A 6,243-nucleotide genomic window follows, 5' to 3' on the forward strand; every position below is an offset into this window, starting at 1 on the left:
TGGAGTGTCTTAACTCAGCAAGACAGGAGTGAAGGGGTACCTTTTCTGGCAGGGGGGTAGTTCTCAGTGGTATCCCCAGCACATCGAGTGACCGTCTCGAGGGGGTCTCTGTGACTGAACCCGTCACAGGTGGGTTATGTGCTCCAATCAGGCCTGGGGTAGCCAAAACAGAGGCCTATGGATGGCCAGAGGGAGGAGGTCTGAGTAAAAGGCAGAGGAGGCCTTGGATCTTCTTCATGGTGATAAGGCCAAACTCCAGCCAAAAAGTCCTGGGAGTCCCTGCTGGGAGAGCAGGGGTGTAATTGACCACAACCCTTTGTGGATTATTTCTGGGAACCTCAGAGGGAAACTGAGGCAGGGCCTCTGCAGAGCCACCCTGGGCCATGAGGGGGCACGCTGGAGGCGGTGACCCTGCTACAGTGCCCTATTGCTGTGCTGCTCCCTCCCACCCAGTCCCTGCTTCCTGCAATCCCACCCCTGATTTTATCAAACAGACTTGCTCGGGTCTGTAGGATGGGAGCACCACTTCAGTGCCCCCGCTAAGTCTCATGAGGGTGGGGCTCCCTTCCTGCCTGCGTGAGGAGTTCTGCAGGGAAAGCGTGATGGGGATGTGTGCCCAGAGGACAGCCCCAGCAGCATCCTACTGCTTCCTCGGCCCCAAGAGGGGAGAAGCAATGAAAGGGAGTTTGTGTCTCTGGGATGTGGTGGGAGGGGCAGAGCAGGTGAGTTTCCCAAGGCTCTAGCTATAAAAATGATGATTAGTCAGTAAATTCCTACCTTGAATTCTTCAGCAGCAACCTCCTCTGCAGAAATCACAGAGTGATCTCTGTGCTCCTTGGATTTGTCACACACGACACAGATGAGGATTTTATCCTTTTTGAAGAAAAGTTTCAGAGGCTCTTTGTGTTTCTCATACAATGTCTCTGCTTCTGGTTCCTTCACTGACTGCAACCTCAATTCTCTGACTGCTTCTGCAACATTCCTGAGCTTCTTGTTAAGTCTGAGATTCCTCTGGGGAAAGACCTCTCTGCACTGAGGGCAGGAGACCTCTGTATCCAAGCTCTCCCAGCACTGGGTGATGCAGGCTCTGCAGAAATTGTGACTGAACTTGGCTTAGTCATTGGACATTTCCTTTCTGGGCACAGTCTCGTATTCTCTGGTTTTTGCGGACTGCAGAGTAGCTTTGAACTAAGTGTGATGAGTCCAAACTGAGACTAACTCCTCCCTTTGTTAACCCAGAAATCCGTGGCGTAGATACCCCATTGCCCTGCGACTTCCCTTGTCCTTTACTCACTCACGTATACAAATTAGAGCTGGTCAAAAAAAAAATTCTAATGGAACAATTTTTCTGCTGGAAAATGTTATTTTGATTAAATCAAAACTTTGCATGGGAATATGCCAACTTTGATTGAAGGCCAAGCTCGCCTGGCTTGGCCTTCTCTGCCAGAAGAGAGGCAGACAGACTAGGATCAGGACCACCAGCTGTGCCCCCAAAAGACTGAGCTCTGGGCCAATCCTCCAAATATCTGAGACCCACATCCTGCCCCAGAACAACCCCCCCAAACTGGACCAGCCCCACCTCCCGCCCCAGAATGACCATCCGTGACCTGGACAGCACACCCAGCTCAGCCAGGAAGGAGAACTCTTGATACTTTCTTTGGGTTTTTATCTACGGCTTTGGCTACACTTGCATGTTACACCGCAATAAAGCCTCCCAGAGCGCTCTACCTTACTCCCGTCCACACTGGCCAGGCACGTAGCGCGCTCTGACTCCCTGGCTGGAGCGCTCCTGGTACTCCACCTCCCCGAGAGGATTAACAGCTGTTGCGCATCGGCTGAGACGCTCCAGCTCCAGTGTAAACGGGGAGTAAGGTTATTAGGCACTGATTGACCTCCGGAAACTCCCCATAATCCTTTTAACTGACGCGTCCTCTCTTGTTCGGTTGTGAACTCCGGACGTGGCCGTGCCGTTTCAAAGCTCCGTTTCGGGGGCTGCTTATCAAACACACACACACGGCTCCCGTTGGCTTTGAATGAGTGAGAGGCAGGCGGGGGGCTCCGTTTGGAGCGCCGGCCGCTCCTGTTTGCTTGCAGAGCGAGGCGGCGGCGAGGCGGGGTTGGGGTCCATTTCAGCGAGCGGCTGCTTCTCTCGTCTATGAGAAAAAAGGAAAGAACGGCCGTTTGCTTTCAGTGAGTGAGAGAGAGGCGGGGGAGGGAGGTCTGGACTTACAAGACAGCACGCTGACACACTCTCAGCCCCCCAAACCCACTCTCTCTCCCCCCACGCTCCCTGTCACACTCCACCCCACCCCCGTTGGAAAAGCACGTTGCAGCCACGGGAACGCTGGGATGGCTGCCCCAATGCGCCCCTCCCACTGCAGCGGCAAACGTGGCCAGGACAGTGGGCTGGCAGCTGCCAGTGTGGACAGGCTGCAGCGCTCCCCCTGCGCGGCTGTAGAAGGCAGGTTTAACTCACAGCACCGTGCATCTGCAAGCGTGGCCACGGCCTGCCTGTCCTTCCCCTAATTGTCAGGGTCTCAAAATCTCCCGCTGTGGGAAGCGAAGATGCAGGCCCTGGACTCTACCTGCCGGCAGCCAACCGGACACACACAGACGGTCGCCTGCGGTCTGGTGCCACGCTGGAAGTGCCATTTCCAAGTGGTTGAGTTTTAAAGCTAGATTTGGCTGTTGGTTTCTGGCCCAAAGTTCTGAGGCCTGACAATTTCAGCAATGGCCAAATGTGGCTTGTTGTTGTAAGGGTCTGATTCTCACTTTGGGTGCCAAGGGGCCTGGCTGCAGCTCCCGGACAAGCCCTCCCCCAGGGTGTGTTTGCTGCTGCCCCTTCCCATGTCCAGGCTTCTTCTGCCTGGGTGTGTGGCCGGTGGTTTGTCTTTGGAAACTCCTGTGGGATGCGGCTTCCTTCGAGTTCCCAAAGGGTTTGTTGGACTCGGGCATGAGTCTCCTTTACCACGCAAGAGATCCCGGCTTCAAATTTCGACCAAGGCTGCGTTTGCAGCTTACCTTGGAAGTTTTTTTCACCTGTGTTTTCTCCAACATCCTGCAGAGGGAGAGCTGCATTAGGGTCTGAATTGGTTTGTTTCTCAAGGTGTAGGATTCTCACTTGGGGCGGGAGAGAGTGCGGACAAGACCTTGGAAAGGTGAAGTCAGGGGCAGGACTTTTCAGGTGCCTGTTGTTGTGGGGGTTTGTTTGATTTGGGGTTTTGCTGAAATTGCGAGAAACGATGTCACTTTTCAGCCTGAAGGCTTGTTCTGTCCAGCAGCCCAAACGGCAAGCCTTGTTTCACCTGTTTAATATTGGACAGTGACAGGGTGACGTTAACACCTTTGTCTCTCTTTGAGCCCCTTGATTCTCTTTAAATTACCACCAAAGTTCCCACCCCCTGTGTGAGTGGCATGGGGGACTGAGCGTCTTTTCTCCTTTCTCCCCTCTAGGATGTCAGAAACACCATAGACAGGTGCCTGGCTCCTTCCCCTTCACACCTCATTATTCTGGCCACAGGCTGAGACAAAACAACTGTCCCAGGGCACAGCTGCAAAGTGGGGAAGGTGACTCGTGGGGTCGGAATCTCCTTTGGTTTATTACAAACCTGGGGTTCCTGCATTTCCTCCAAAACTAAAGCGGTTTTCTTAATCGCTTCTCTGCTAAGGCTGCGTCTACACTCCCCCTTGTGTCGGTAGAACGTATGTGGCTCAGGGGTGTGAATAAGCCACCCCCTGAGTGACACAAGTTACACTGACCTAAGCGCCGGTGTGGACAGTGCTATGGTGCTGGGAGAGCTTCTCCTGCCAACATGGCTATGGCTGCTCGTTGAGGGTGGAGAGCTCCCTCCCGTCGGCTTCCAGCGGCTCCACTAGAGACTGCCGCTGTAAACTCCCCAGTGCAGCCACAGCCTTCGGGCAGGGACGATGCCCCGGGACTCCGGGGACACAGTCCGGGCCTGTCACCTCCAGGGCACTGGGGTTCTCTTCTGCCCAGGGCAGGAGTGAACAAATGTCTGTAGGACGTGATGACCATTCAGAAACCGGTGAGGAATGAGCTGGTTTGAGGGGAGTTGATCTCGGTCCAGATGCAGGTGGGCAGATGTCCACAGAACAAAGACCAGCAGGAACATTGGAATCTATTGGTCACTGAAGCATGGAGGCCGAGGAGTGAATTGCCCATGGGGACTGAACTCCCGTCCTGTCCCCAGAGCTGGTCTCAGTCAATCAGGGCTGAAGCACATTGACGGGACACCTCGGGGAAGCTTTCCCAGCCATTGCTGGGGCTGTAGCTATTCTGTGGCTGGCTACACAGAGATTCATTCTCCAGGCCCCTCAATTCAGCATTTTACAGTGGCAAGAAATTCACAGTAAAATACAAAAATAAAATAAATCATGATTATTGGGGAAAAAACCTGTTTCTTTCTTGATGTGAAAAAGGAAAGTTCCAGCAGCTGGAGGACACGTCTCCTGACCTGGAAATCAGACCTGGTTATTGGTGCCAACAAACCAGTGCTCTGAAGGAGACTCTGAGGAAAATCAAAGGTACCGAGAAGGGAGCTAGGTGGGGAAACCGAGGCACGCGTCTGGGACTTTTGGAAGTGACAGGTTCTGAACAATTAGTTGCAAGAGACCCGAACATAAAACTGAAACAAATCAGAGTGAACCAATAAACCATAATTCCTGACTCAGGGGAAGAGGCTGGGGCGGGCGGGGGCAGGAGAGCCGTGTTCCAAGGCAACAAAAATAGCAAACGGTTCATCATCTGTAGTCATTTGAATGTGATTCATTTTTCCACTGAGAAGTTTCTCTGAAGTAACGAGAAATCCAGGGTCCAGGTGAAGGGAGCCATGTCCCATTCTCCTGTCTGACAGTCCAGTCATGGCTTAGTCCTGTTTATAAAGAGAGACAAGAGACAATAAAAACAGGTGAATCGAGCGAGACAGTCAGGACAGGGGAGGATAAAGCAGGGAGGGGCAGAGCTGGGCTCTAACTCCCTGCGTGGCCTTGGTCAGGTCAGTGAACCTCTCCCTGTCTCCCTTTACAGTGGGGATAGCAACAATTACAGGCCCCACAGGAAGGGGTTGGTTTGATGTTTAACCACATGGCTAAGCAACGACAACCCCAAATCCCCCTGCGCTTTGGGAGCAAGGTTTCCTGTTTGAATTCTGTGTTTCAGAGGACTTCAGGCCTGGGCACTGTGATTATTTACCAGTTTCTCGGGCCTTAGGGGGCCACGTCATTCACAGCTGTGAGGGCCGAGCGGTTAAGGCGTTGGACTCGAAATCCAATCGGGTTTCCCTGCGCAGGTTCAAATCCCGCTCACAGCGAGGCCTGTGTTTTAGCCACACTTGCTCACCAGGGCAATACATCTCCACCGACCCTGGGACGCTCTCCATACACTCCCCACCCCAAGGAAACCCTGTTCTGCTCCTTTCATGGGGATGCCTGGGATGGTGCCTCACGCTGTGTCCCCGCGGTCTCAGCTCCTGAGGCCTCTGCCCCTCACCCAGCGCCCCCCGGCTCAGCCCCACCCCTGGGTGCTGCTCCTCTCCAGAGCGTGGAAGGAGCTGAGCACGGGCAGCCCGTAGAAGAGGCCAGAGGAGGCTGAGCCTCCCTCAAAAGGCCGTCCATGCTGGGGGGAAACACTGGGGATGTGGGGCGGGTCTCCCCTCCGGAGGCCCGTGGGCCCGTGGTCATCTTTCGAGCGCTGGAAGCGAAGCTCCAGAGAAGTGGGGGCCCCGCCTGCACCCCGCTCCCCTCTGCCTCTTAGCCCGATGCCCTGCTCTTGCTCTGCCTCTTCCCATCCCCCCTCCGCCTCTTCCCCCAAAACCTGCGCCCCACCCCCCCTCGGCCTTTTCCCCCGCGGCCCCGTCTTCTCGTGCCTCTTCCTGTCCTGCTCCACCTCCTTCCCCAAGGACCCCACGGCCCCCCGCTCACCGAAGACAGAGAAAAGGGACGGGTGCCTGGCCCCATGGCCCCCCGGTAGCCCCCCTTCGGGGAAAGGGACAGAGGAGCAAGCAGGGGGTGAGTGGAGTCTTGGGGGAAGAGGCGGAGAGGAGCAAGGGGCAGGTAGGGGGACCTCGGGGGCCAGAGGAGCGAACAGTGGGTGGGCGGGGCCGCGGGGGAAGAGGATGACCGGGGGCGGGGCCTCTGTGGCAGGGCCATGCTCTAGGTGCCGGTGGCCCCCCAACTTCTCGGGGTCATCGGAAACCCAGGATGAAGGTGACACAGGGCCTGGTT

General features: G+C 55.4%; 1 non-coding gene across 1 annotated transcript; it reads left to right on the forward strand.

Annotated features, from left to right (window-relative positions):
- Window positions 1-5,248: 5,248 nt before the first annotated feature.
- On the forward strand, window positions 5,249-5,330 carry TRNAS-CGA (transfer RNA serine (anticodon CGA)). The gene has a single exon. It is a non-coding gene; the product is annotated as a tRNA-Ser (tRNA).
- Window positions 5,331-6,243: the final 913 nt, after the last annotated feature.

The sequence above is a fragment of the Natator depressus genome, chromosome 11, assembly GCF_965152275.1.
Source record: "Natator depressus isolate rNatDep1 chromosome 11, rNatDep2.hap1, whole genome shotgun sequence".
NCBI lineage: Eukaryota > Metazoa > Chordata > Testudines > Cheloniidae > Natator > Natator depressus.